The sequence below is a fragment of the Lonchura striata genome, chromosome 2, assembly GCF_050655825.1.
Source record: "Lonchura striata isolate lonStrDom1 chromosome 2, ASM5065582v1, whole genome shotgun sequence".
Taxonomy (NCBI): domain Eukaryota; kingdom Metazoa; phylum Chordata; class Aves; order Passeriformes; family Estrildidae; genus Lonchura; species Lonchura striata.
Window position 1 is genome coordinate 5,028,403 of NC_140704.1, and position 13,226 is coordinate 5,041,628.

The following is a 13,226-nucleotide window of genomic DNA, read 5'->3' on the forward strand; positions in this document are numbered from 1 at the left end:
AATTAAAAACTGATGGCTGAGATAGACATAGCAGCCAAGCTCAAATACCTCCTCAGTTTCCTGCAGAAAGGTGGGAACAACCACGTTACCTCTGTGTGTCTCTATCCTGATGACACCTGGACAGAAAAGGCAGCTGAGAGGGTTCAAGAATTCCAGTTTTTCTCTCCTCTAGTGACAAACAGCCACCCTTTCCCCTCAAACAGTGAGGGTTTCTCTGCAAAATATGAGAAGGGTGGTAAAAAGTCCTCCAGATGTTTCCACAGGCAGCAGCTGATGCCACTTCCATGCTTCTCCTCTGGATCACACCTTTGCCTGTTACCCACCTTTCCTTGTGCTGTGGTTGCATCCCAAGACTTTTCCAGGGGGGCTGGAGTTTTATTCCAGTATTTTATTTATACTCTGAGGCCTCGCTGCCTGCCCAGGACATCTCCTGGCCACTGCACTCAGAACAACAAGCTCTGCTTTTTGGTTTTTTTGCTCTGTGGGGAGCATCCAGCTGGGAGGGGAGGTTTGGTGCCTCATTCCATGGCCATGGACATGGACAGGGGTGGGCAGTGCTGCTTCACCTTGCCTGAGGCACACAGGGAATGCTGGCAGGGAGCAGAGGCAGCTCACAGGGAACTTTGAGCTGGCATCTGCTCATGGTTAACACAGACAACTGTGTCAAACAGACTGACCTAAGCCCACCCGAGATTTGTGCTGACCAGACAGGGACAGCAGTTTACATAATCACCTCTACTTTTTTTTTTTTTTTTCCTTCTTAACTCCCCCCCCCCCCAATTGTATAACATTGTTTTGATAGCTGTATTCCCACTAAAAACCTGCGTGTTCCTCTTTCTTTCCTCCCCATGTGCCCAGCTTTGCTGCACGCAGATTTGTACTCTGCTTGTCAGAGGAGTGTGAGCAAGCATGGGAGAATAAATCAGTTTGGGTGTGAATAGAGATCTGCTATTTGTTATAAACAGATTGATGCATAAATGGTTTTCTGAAAAATACTGATTGTGATGTTTGTTTCCTCCAGATTTAATCCCCAACTGAGGAATTCACAGCAAACTAGCTACAAGCAGTTGAGGGAAGCAGCAGATTTTGCACTCTTTCCAGCACATTCTCCACATTTTTTGGGGGTGAGGAGAGCCATTTGCCTCAGGGCTGGGTATGTGACTGCACAGCCAGATTTTAATCCTGCAGTTGAAGGCCCTGTGCTGCTCCAGGGAGATGAAGCTCCCAGAGCCAATTCCTCTCCTTTGGTCTGTTGAGCAGGGCTCTGCACCAGCAGTTTGCTAAGGATGGGTGCATTAAGGGAGGAAAAAAATCCCTGCAAAGTCTCTGGTATTGTTCACTCTCCCTGTCTCTGCCTTCTTTTTCTGGAGACTATCTGGATCCTCACACTCATTTCCATAATTATTGGTTTCATGTTACATAACCAAAAAAAGAAAAAAAAAATTATCTATCAAATGCACATGTGGAACTAATTGGGCTTATTTGAAAAGGCTTGTCTCTGCATTTGCAGCTGGCACATTTCTTGGTCCATTTTAATGAGCTTCCACAGCCCTGGCACGTGCTGGGGAGGGACCCCACGTGTGCTCTCCCTGTGCCCCTGGGACTGTGGGGCTCCAGTTTCATCCCAAGATTTAGGAACACAAATGCCTTATTGTGGGAATCATGGGGAAACTGCTACAAGAACCTTCATGAATGCACGTTCCCTTTCAATATTCCCTGGTTGCCAGGTTTTTCTTTAATGCAGGGTGGAAAACTTGGACTTTTTGGGGGGATCTTTTTAGTTGTTGGGTTTTGTGGTGGCAGTTTCTACTTCAAGAAGCCCCTGGCTTCTCCAGGGTAATGAAAATATACAAATCTTGAAGCTTTTTGGACTTCATGCTCTCAAGTTCAGGTGGTGGTTGAGTTGCAGAGATGGCCAAGGATGTAGGGCTTGGGGTATGGAGACATCCCAGAGCAACTCCAGCTCCTGGAGTCAGTGAAATGCAGCAAATCTTGGACTTCAGTGGAGCCAAGATGTGGCTCTCAGGAAATCAGTGATAGATCCACTCACCACCACAGGGTGTGTGAAATAAAGTTCATTCTGAACTGTAAGAAATGAAACACTGAAGGAGAAGGCTTCTGGTGCCCTTAGTTTAGGGTTTTAGGTTCTGATTTTGAGAACAGCACTGGCACAGCCTGGAGGACCTGACAGGGTTTGTGAGTAGATGGAATCCTAAAATGGGTTTGTGAGTAGATAGCAGCCTAAAATGGGTTTGTGAGTAGATGGAATCCTAAAATGGGTTTGTGAGTAGATAGCAGTCTAAAATGCTGCCCAAATATGACTGTCTCGTGGTGCACAGGACCAAGCTGTGGGGCAGCAGCAGGTCTGTTTGGTGTTTGATGGGTTTTGGTGTTGGTTTTGATGGTGTGGGGTTGCTCTCACACAGCTTCCACCTCCCTGAGGAGCAGAACTGGCCTCGAGCAACACCTGATGATGTCTCACCTTGTCTGAATGAAAGAGAATTAGAGAATCATTTAGGTTGGAAAAGACCTTGAGAGCAGCAAATCCAGTCATCAATCCAGAACTGCCAAGTCCCCAGATGTCACATCTACACACTTTTTAAATCCCTCCAGGGATGCTGACCCCACCACTTCCCAGGCCAGCTTCTTTCAGAGCCTGATAGTCCTTTTGGTGAAGAAATTGTCCCAACCACAACCTCTCCTAGTGCGACTTGAGGCCATTTCCTCTCATCCTGTCCCTGTTACCTGAGAGAAGAGACCAATCCCTGCCTCTCTAGTGCTCCTGCCAGGCAGCTGCAGGTCAGCCATGGCCAGATGTTGCACCTTGATGGGCTCCTCTCAGTGCCCAGCACCTCTTCAGGTGCAATTTAATCCCAGGGGTATGAGATCTCTTTCTTAGAACATGAATTTGTAGAACATGACTCATCTCCCCAAAATGGTGCTGCTTAAACCTTTCTTTGCCCTGCTCCCAGGTGGATTCTATGCCCACCCCCAGGGCTGTGTCAGTCTGGGAGAATCCTGAGCTGAATCCACCCCACCTGGATCCACTGATTGACCATGGATCTGCCATGCTGATGTTGGGAAGGGGAGCATCAGCTTTCCCCCACACAGCAGGACACACTGCTGCAACCATGCCTGTGGATCAGCTCCCCACCCTTTCCTGAGCTGCTCTGAGTCAAATCACCATCCCCCAAATCCCCTTAATTTCTCCCATACCTTTCCATTGGCACAGGTCACATCCCCTAAGTCTTCACTCACTTATCACAGCAGGGAAACTCCTGTTTATATGGAAGTAAGGAAGGAAAGAAGGAAGAAAATGAGGACAGAAAGGAAGAACCAGAGCTACCTTTAATTCTGAACACAATAAGCCCACGCAGCTAAAAGCTGGGTAAGTCTCCTATGCTGAGTGCTCTGCTCATCCCAGGCACTGCTTTTCCTCAAGGGAAAACCTCATTTTTTCAATCTTTAGTGTATAACCCATCATACTCTGACTGTGTGGGGCTGCAGTGTCCCTTCAGGCTGATCATGTTTTTATTTCACAGGCCTTTCCCTGTGAAAAGGGGTGATTGCCTGTGATGGTTTTATGGAGGTGGATGTTCCTTCCACCCTCTTTCCACCCAGCAAAATGAGAAACCACAGATTGTTCAGGCTTCAGCTTCTCATTGAAAAGTATCTTTTTTTACTTCCCCCCTGGGAAGCTCTGAAAATTAAAACCAGCAAAAATACATTTCTTGTGAGGAGGAAATATTTCCTGGCTGCCTCTAAGACACCATGGGGGCTCTGTGTGTGTGTGTGTGTGTGTGTCTGCAAACTGCTCAGTGTGCATACCCTGTGCTTTTGTACTCTTTGGGCAAATATGAGGCAAAAGCCACACAATATAAGGCTTATCCCTGTTTTGTTTAAGGGCCTGGAGCATACACACTGCCCTGATTGATGATAAAGGAAGGGGAAAGGCAACAGCAGCCTCTCAGCATCCCTGGTACACATGTCCTTGTGCACAGTTTGCAGTGCATTTTTAGGTTTGAAAAGAGTGCAAAGGTTTGGTGACCATGACTGTGTATTTTTTTTTTTCCCTGTGCCTGCACTAGAAACTTTTGGCAGCCCAAACTCTTGTACCTGAAAGTGCAGACTCAGAAGAAAGGGAGCAACTCTGGGAGATCTGGCTGAACAACTGCTGCCTGCCAGCCCTGACCACGAGCCTTGCAGAAAAGAGGTGAGAAATCAGTGAAGATCTGCCTGGGCAACGTGAGCCAGGCTGGATCTGGGTGGGAAGGAGCTGCTGCCCACTCCAGGCTCAGCAGGGTGGGCAGGGAGCCAAGGAGCAGCCCAAGCCCTGCATCACTGCCCTGCTGCTGAAAGCCTGGCAGCAAACCTGAGTCCCTGGTCTCAGGAGGAGGAAGATTTTGTGCTGCTCCATCGCTCTCAGCTGGGCTGACCCTGAGTGCATCTGAGCACAGCTCCCAGGGGTGCTGGGGCACCTCCCCAGGGCCCAGCTCACAGCCCTGCTCCATCCTCAGCCTCTCCCCAGCTGGCCAGGGCTCCTGGCATCTGTCCCTGCCTCAATCCCCTTGCTCCTCTTGCTCAGTTCCCTCCTGGTGCATGGTTAGGAGCAGAAAAAGGGGTTTGGGCCAGGGGATGGGGAATGGGGCTGAATTGCATCAGTCTTCCATGTGCCAGCACTCCAAACTGCTGTTGTTAGCCTAAAAACCAGCCTTCTAAATTTAAAAAAAATTTTTTTTTTTCTTCCATCAAGCCTAGTTTGACCTTCAAGATCAGATATCAGATGGAACTGTAAGGTTGAAAGGTGCAAATGGTTGGGGTTTTTTGCTGCAAGGGCTTGCAGACCGTAGATGAACTGGCTGGGTATCAGTTTTATTTCACTTTAATGCCTGCAAGTCATCACTGAAGAGCTGAACTCTTGAATCCTACATAATTATCTTGAAGGTCTTCACATGCCAACCTTATGCAAGTTTTAAGGAATAGATCTGGTTTCATATCTGCATTCATCTTTGGAAAGATGCAAATAAGGAGTGAGCATTTGCATACCAAAGTAGGCTTCAAGAGAGATTTATTCAGCATTTTTATTATTATTATTGTTATTATTAACAGTGGCGTGCTTCTGCGAGTCTCTGGAAGGCAGAAAAGGTAAAAATAAGAGATTGCTTCTAGCTCTTCCTTTTTTCTGGGCATGTCCCCATCAGGAGAGAGAGTCTGTCTGCAGCCAGGTGGGGACACAGGCAGGAGTGTGCTGGCAGGCTGTGCAGCCTCTGCCAGGACAAAAACCCTCTGGGACGTTTGGGCTGTTGATGGAGAGGGGTCAGAGAGCCCAGAGCACAAACAGCAGGGGCAAGGTTGGGTTTTTCCTTCTGCTCAACCACACATTTCTGCTGTCAGCATGGGAAACTCAGAGTTACCTGTGCACAGATGCTGTGGATAAACCCCCAGCTGCAGAGGCTCAAAGCCCTGATTCATTCTCCCTTCTCCTTGCTTGCATTTCTGAGCTTTGTTTCTCTGTTTACAGCCCTGCTCTCTGGCTTGTCTTCATGCCTGCAGAGGCAAATCCTCTAAACAGGGTGCTTGTCATGAGATTTGCACACCTTTTCCATAATCAATATTGGGTTGTTACAGTTTCTTCACCTCGAAGGACTGCTGCTCACTGCTCCCCTGACTTTAGAGGCTCCATTGGAAAAGAGCCAAGGGTGCCCCAAAGTGCATTCGGGAAGTTTGTCCATTCAGACAATTGAAAATGGTAGGTTTTTGGGGCTGTCAAAGTGTTGCTTCCAGGTGGGTCTTTTCCCAAATAGATTTTTTACAGTGGGGATTGTCCTGAACCACCTGCCCAGGGTTTGCTGCTGCCTTTGCATGGAGACCTGCACCCAGCTGCTCCCCCTGATGCATCTCAGCTGTGTGAGCACAGGGCACAGAGCCCAGAACTTGGCTCCTCCACTGGTGTCCTGCTTGCAAAGGTGTCCAGGGACCAGGCAGAGCCTTGCTCAGGGCCTTTCCCCCTGAGCATCAGTGTTCCACACCTCCCTGCTCTCCCTGTACTTGAAGGAGAACTATGCCAAGCAGGGATGGGGCAGTGGGAGGTACTGGAGCAGCTTGCTTGGTTCAGGGCATAAAATCTTCCTTGGCAGATACCCCGAGCCAGCCTCCCAACCACATCCCACTCTGGAAAGGATTTAGAAGGTAAAAATACTCTGAAAACATAATTGTAGTTTAATTTAACTTTCTGTGCAGTTTGTTTTCACAAACCCCCTCGCTGCTGTCCCCCATCTGGCATTTTCCTGCCCACATTCTCTGCCTGAGTGTGGTGGGCTCTTTGCTGGGTGTGTTGATGTGACAGAGCCCATTTCCATTCTACCTCTGCAAGGTCCTTTCCACTGCCTTTACTGCTTCTGTTCCATCACACGGTGTCACACTGGGAGCACTCCCTGTCCTCCACCTTCTCTCCTTTAGGTAGCCAAGGTTTCCCACTTCTGCAAAACGATCTGAGGAGAGAGAACGCGCACCCACCCACCTATTTTTTGGATAGAGATCCCACGCAGCTCCTCCAATAACACAAGAGGGCGCTTCCACCTCATTTTTTGGGAGCATTTCTTCAGCAGGATTTCCCCTCGCCTTCACCCCATCAGCTGGGGAAGGTTGGGTGAAGGTCCTTGGAGCAGGGAACTTGTCTCTGGATGTGTTTGCAAGGCTGAGAGGAGCTCCATCCTTGCAGCATCCCCAGAGCCTCACACAGAGCAAATGAAATCGTATTTTTGTGCATGAAACAGGGATTGTTCCACTTCAGGATCTGGTGGATTTTCAGAGGATGTCTCAGAGGATCTTGGCACTGAGACATGTCATTGGTTTTGATTATTCACTGTGAGAAACACAGACATGTCAAGGCATCACTGCTGGCATCCTCTCTGACTGTAACAGAACTGACAGATCCAGAAGAAATTTGGTTTAAAAACAAGAGTTGGGAGCCTTTGAAGGGAGAGGGAATGGATTTTGCTGGGTGTGGCAGCAGAGGATGTGCAGTGAGCACATCACACATGTGACATCCCCCACCAAGGAGGAGGCAGAACAGGTAAGAAAACTGCCAAAGGTTGGGGAACCTGCCTGAATGAATTTAACCCAGGCCATTTCCTCCCCAGTGTTCTTTTCCTGCTGGTGGCTGGACCCAGCCATGCTCAGGAGATGAAAAGCACAGCACCCCTGAGCCCCAGGCTGACCTGCAGTGCACACACACACACACACACCATGGCACTGGCAGTGAAAAGAACTTTTTATTTGCTGCTGTGTCCAAGAGCTCCATACCTGGAGTCTGAACAACAGACTGAAAGTCCAGGCTGCAGAGCAGGGGCTGTACACAGGCAGTCTCAGAATTCCTTCCTGTGCTAGCTCACTCCTGGGCCTTGGAATTTGCTTTCCCTCCTCCATCATCCTTCAGGGCTGTTCCTAGAGAATTACAGAGTTGAGGGAAATCCATGAAATAGGAATACATTGCAACATACAGCTGCACCTAATTACCTGCTTGTAAATAAAGCCTAATTAGCCAGCACCCAACTTTTCTTCTGCACCCTTGTCCTATAACTTCTGTCGCAACACAGGGAAAGCAGTTTTCCCTCCAGGTGTTTGGACTGGGATGTTTTTGCTACAGAGCTGGCAGAAAGGGACAAAGTTTTTCCAGCCCGAGAGGGCTGACCTGGAGAAGGCACAGAGTGTGCTGCCAGACACATCTCCTCATACAACCTGCAGGAGAAAATCAGAGTGCTGGGGTGCTTTCATCACAATACTGGGGCTTTAGGATTTCCTGGGGCTGCATACTCTGCAGGATGTGGAGGTGGTGAGCTTTTGTGCTGGGTGAGATTGGATGGGTCACTGCCTGGTATTAGCTTTTTTTTAAAGACTATTGAATCCAGATACTTTTAAGATGCTTGCCTTTCAAAAACTGCTTTATGGGAGGAAAGGTCTTTCCTGAAAGTGGGACCATTTTCTGATGTGTGGAGCTGTGTTCTGGAACAGGATGTTCCCCAAACACTAGTTACATGTTAAAGGGTTTTTTTCAAGTGTTCTACTTTTAAAAAAGCAACAAAAGCCATTAGGAGAAAAAGGAACTGAAAGTGTTTGGCATCTTTGAAAATCAGAATGTCTCTGTTTAGTTTTTTAAATATGGAGCTTGACACAGGCTCTGATTTCCAGAGTATCTGTAGATCCTTGGGGGCAGAGGTGGTGAACGGCTTCTGAGCAGCATTGCTGGGTTCTGAAACTGTGTGTGCCTCTTTCAGCCAGCTGCAAGAGACTTAAACAGAACATTCCTCTCTGCTGTCTCAGTGGACTCTCAGACTCGTGGTCTGCACTTAAAAATATGTTTAAGTCTTTTTAATGTACATACAAGGGTCCTGCAAAGCCTAAACCCTTCTACTGAATAGCTGATCCTTTCTGAAAGAGGGTTGGACATCTGGGTGTGAGAAATCAATATGGTGAAGAGCTTTGTCAATAACTGGGCAAAAACTGCCTGGGCAACCCTTCAGATGTGTCTCATGCATGAGGTATTGGTATTTAAAACTCCAAAATTCTCAGTCAGCAGAGAAATGTGGCAACATCTCCCTGTTTATATCCCTAATGCTATCTGCTTGAAGGATTTCCCCAAAGGTCTTGTCCATTTTTCCCTGGAGAAGTTTTATGAACCCTTCTTCTTCCTCCTAAGCCTCCACAATTTCAAACCTTGACCTTCCTGTCAGACAAGAAGATGTTGAAGGATTTCATTAGGGGAATATTGTAAATGCAGGTGAACCCAATGGGAAGAAATGACGATGTCTGACTCAATTCAGAAGGCTGAATTATTTCTTTGTTATTACTATGGCTAAAGTACATTAATATACTATATAAAAAGGAAGCTACTAAAACTACATACTACTTTCTCTAACTCTAACACAACTCGTGACCCTCTCTGAGAGTCCAGCCCCAGGTGGGTTGGATTGACCATCAGGCTCAAACAATCCTCACCAGAATCCAACCAAGCAATCACCCCAGGTAAACAATTCTCCAAACACATTCCACATGGGAAAAACAAGGAGCAGAACTAGAAATTGTTTTCTCTTTCATTTCTCTCTGTGAAAAATTCTGAGAGGGAGAGAAATGTGCTTGCCACAGGGGAACCCACATCTATTTGTTTCAGTAAGGACCAGTTTCCTTCTGGGTCTTTTGAAGATCTACATGCCACATTTTAGTGACTTCTCCAAGAGTTGGCCCTGCAGTAGGTTTTTATAGTTGTTTTCACATTTGCAAGTCTCCTTTTCCAGACTTTTTTCCTTTTTCATTGGGCTCCAGACTTGCAGGGGAAAACATCCCAGGTCAGATACCAGAGACCCATGGAGCAGCGTTGCTCAACGTGACCCATTTTGCAGCGTTTCCACCCATATCTGCTCATCCCCCTCTTCACAGCAGGGTGGAGGCATTTTGCTCCACAGCTCTTGGCGGTTCCAACCTCTGCATTCCCAAGGATGTGCTGCCAGGCTCAGCTGAGCCCAGATGTGAGAATGTACTGCAGATATTCCCCAATTCTTCTTCACCATATAAGGGAACATTGTCCTTCCTAATGCTGGGTAACAGGGGTAGTATGGATAACTTTCAGAATTAAGGATAGAATCTGGAGTTTTTCCCCTCTTCTGCTCATGGTCTTGGCTGGAAAGGATTGTTACCATCTGAAGGGCTGGTGAAATAGGTTGGCTCCTCTCTGCTCAGCTCACCAGACTTGTTCCTGCAGTGTGTTGGCTGAGTGGATCTGGAGATCCAGCCTGGATGGAGTGCTCCTAACCAGGGCTGGAGAATAATACTGAGACAGCCTGCACACAAAAACTCACTGCATCCCCACTAAACAGGGCACTCAGGTCTTCAGGGTTGGAATCCATCTGGCCCTTCACAGTCACTTAAGCAGAGCTTTCAGATGCAGCTGCAGGACACCCCTCTTCTGTGCTTTGTATGCTGAGAAGGTCCAGACCTGCAAGGGACACGATTTCAGTGCCTATAAACCATCCTCAGCAGCTGGTTTCAGCCTGGGAAACCTTGTGGATATAGGGAAAATATGAGGAAGGTGGTCCTGTAGTCCTATCTCTGCCCTGGGAATTTGTGCAAGAGGGATAAGCTGGGAGATGATTTTAACAGCATCTTGGAAGTGTGTGAGGTTCTGCCAGAACGTGCAGAGCTGCTGCGTCGATGAGAGAGGAACCAGAGGTCTCGGGCACTGTGTTAGGGTGGTACTTTGAAAGGTTCTCCAAGATGTTCCAGAGGGAGCAAAACTCTGGCACTGTGTTGGGATGACTGTTTGAAACAACCTCTGAGGTGTTCCAAAGGGAGCAGAGCTCTTAGGAACAGTGCTGGGGTGACTGAAACAACTTCTGAGGTGGCCCCTGGCAAGGGAGAGGCTCAGCTGTGACTCGAGGGTGCTCCTGGTGCCAGGCTTTCAGCGAGGTGAGGGCACCAGAATTCAAACCACTGTGACCCAGATTTACCTCTAAGGTTGGCCACGTGCCTGCTGTGTCCATGCTGCCTGGTGTGGGCAATATTGCCAGCTCCTGGCTGAAGCTGGGCCACCCTCCTCTGGTTGTATTTTATGTCTGATTACTCTCCAGCCTTCTCTCCTTTGTCCTGTCAGTTCACCCCCGCTGGGAGCTGAACCTCTTTCCAAATGCCTGGCTGGTCTCCCAGAAGCAGCACAACACCATTGTAATGTGTAATTAGGTTGGAATTCTCATCCAACCCCCTTTTTTATTTAAATTACACCAATCCCTGAGTATGCAGCAAGGAGAAGAGGTTCCTCAACCTTTTAGTACTTTAAAAGATGTAACCTTTTAGTATTTTACCCAAACACAGGAAAAATATCAATAATAAAGCCTAACACTGAAAGAGGACAAATTTTGGAAAGATGGAGTAGGGCAATGCTCCTCTTATGAATGAGATGCTGCAAAAGAAGTGTTGAGTGAGTTTACCAAGGCCACCTGGCACAGGAAGAGTAAAAGGGATAAAAAAGTAGCACTTCCAAGGCCAGTCCTAATCCTTTGTCCCCTGGCCAACACCTAAATGACTACAACATATGATCAGGGCTGCATCTTTCACTTATTCAAAGCAGACTGTAGCCAGACATCAAAACAATGCAGAAAGCAGTGCAGCAGTGCCAACCTGGATCTTGCCTGGAGTGGCCAAAGTCCAAGGAAAGCACTGAAGGATTTTCAGATGTTGCTTCAGACAAATCCCAGACTCTTAAAGTTGACCATCTCTGATAACCTCTTCCAGCAGCTGGGAAGTGGCAGCTGAGTCTGTAAGGCTGGTTACTGCAGTCACTCCCTCTGAAAACAGCTGTTTAGATTCCTTAGGTGTTTTGATCTAATGTGGGATAGACAGATCCCATCAAAGAGCCCAGGACCTTTTCATGCCCCACAGGAATAATCACTCTTCCTCTTTGGTATCCAGCTGGCACAACTTAGATGCTCCACACCAATCTCTGTCATCTCAGAGACTCCAAGCTGCCTCTGCAATAGAACCACAGAATCATGGAATGGTTTGGGTGGGAAGGGACTTCAAAGGTCATCTAATTCCAATCTCGTGCCATGGCAGGGACACCTTCCACTACCCCTGGTTGCTCCAAGCCCCATCCAGCCTGACCTTGGACACTTCCAGGGATCCAGGGGCAGCCACAGCTTCTCTGGGCACCCTGCTCCAGTGCCTCCCCACCCTCAGTGTAGAGTTTCTCAGAGTAGCTCTATGTACTCCAGTTGATGATGTGACCCTGGAGACAGAGGGTATCTTAAAAGGGAAGAGGTATTTCTAGGAATTTCCCACTTTGGCTAAAGTATTTAAGGGCGTATAAATGCATGGAAAAAAATACAGATATAGGCAAAGATGCCTGTAAAAAACTGTCATCTCCCCATTATTCCCATTGCCTTGGGTTGTCCCTGTCCTCCACAATAAACCAAAACCAACATCCCCCCCCAAAATGTGCTGGTTGATTTAAACATCATCAGAGCATCTCTCCAGCTGCCTGACGTGGTTGGACTCCATCATGTTCCTTGTCAGTGTTAATCTAATCCATATTAGCAGCAAGGCAAGCTACTGTGAAGATAAAGCCAAAGTGCTAAAGGGTAAGAGCCACATGAGATTTTTTCCCCTGCGCAGCAGCTTCTGTAGCAGTGACAGATTTCAGATTACATCTCCAACTCAATGTCTGTCAGAAGAAGGTAATTCTTGAACATCATCTGCTAGGAAGCACAGCTGAGATCCTCCTGAGTGCCTGAGCTGACCCCTGTTTGAGATGCTTATACATCTCAGCCCCCTCAGCAGACCCTGGTGCTCACCAAGGAGGTGGTTTTCACACCAGTGGAGATTATTTGGGGACTTGGTGCCAGATAGAAATTTCACCTTGGTGTCCCTCTCTGTCAAAGATGTTTTAGGGTCACACACAAGAAAGCCCAGATCTTCATCCTGATGAAGTTTGTCATCTCTATCAAACCTCAGAAAGTCCCAGTGCTTAGGAAATGTCACCCTTCCCCTCACTTAAGTTATGTGCTGCCACTGTAAATTGGTACCAAACCCAGGGAAGAGCACAGTGAGAGTGGAAGGATAAGGGAGGGAAGTACAAGGTCTGTTCAGTCCTCCAAAAAGTTCCTCATCACCCAGAAAAGGAAGAAAGAAGAGAGTTTAGGAGGCTTGGTAACTTTCTGTAGCTCCCAGATGCTGCTCAGCAGCTCATGGCACTTTCAGAAGTCCCTCACCTGGGGGGTCTGGACATCCCACAGCACAGCTGGATCTCTGCTCCAACCAATAGAACCTAACCCAGGACCTGATCCAAGTGTCATCCTAGTCTGTGGATATCTTCATGCACCTCTGGATTTTAAATTTTTTGCTTTCTTTGAGAAGACTCTCACTGAAATTAGAGGGATTGCCTTGCAGTGGTGTTTATTATGGACTTTTGCTGAGTGCAGGTTGTAGCTGGAGCATCACTGTAGCATGTTGCAGTGTGTTGACCCTGACTGGATGCCAGACACTCGTCAAAGCTGCTCTACCACTCTCCTTCTCAGCTGAACAAGCTTCTGTGGCTGGCCCTGGCAGAAAAGAAATATGGATGGAAAGTCCTCAGCTGTAATGCACATTTTTGTCCCTTGGTGCAAACCAGACTGGTTTTCCAGCATGCTGGAGTTATGCATCATCCACAGCCAGTCACAAACTGACACTGGACCTTT

General features: G+C 47.7%; 1 long non-coding RNA gene across 1 annotated transcript; it reads right to left on the reverse strand.

Annotated features, from left to right (window-relative positions):
- Positions 1-589: 589 nt before the first annotated feature.
- On the reverse strand, positions 590-4,224 carry LOC146768098 (uncharacterized). The gene is made up of 3 exons (XR_014950461.1): positions 4,117-4,224; positions 3,217-3,278; positions 590-2,487 (listed from the first exon to the last, which is right to left on the reverse strand). It is a non-coding gene; the product is annotated as an uncharacterized LOC146768098 (long non-coding RNA).
- Positions 4,225-13,226: the final 9,002 nt, after the last annotated feature.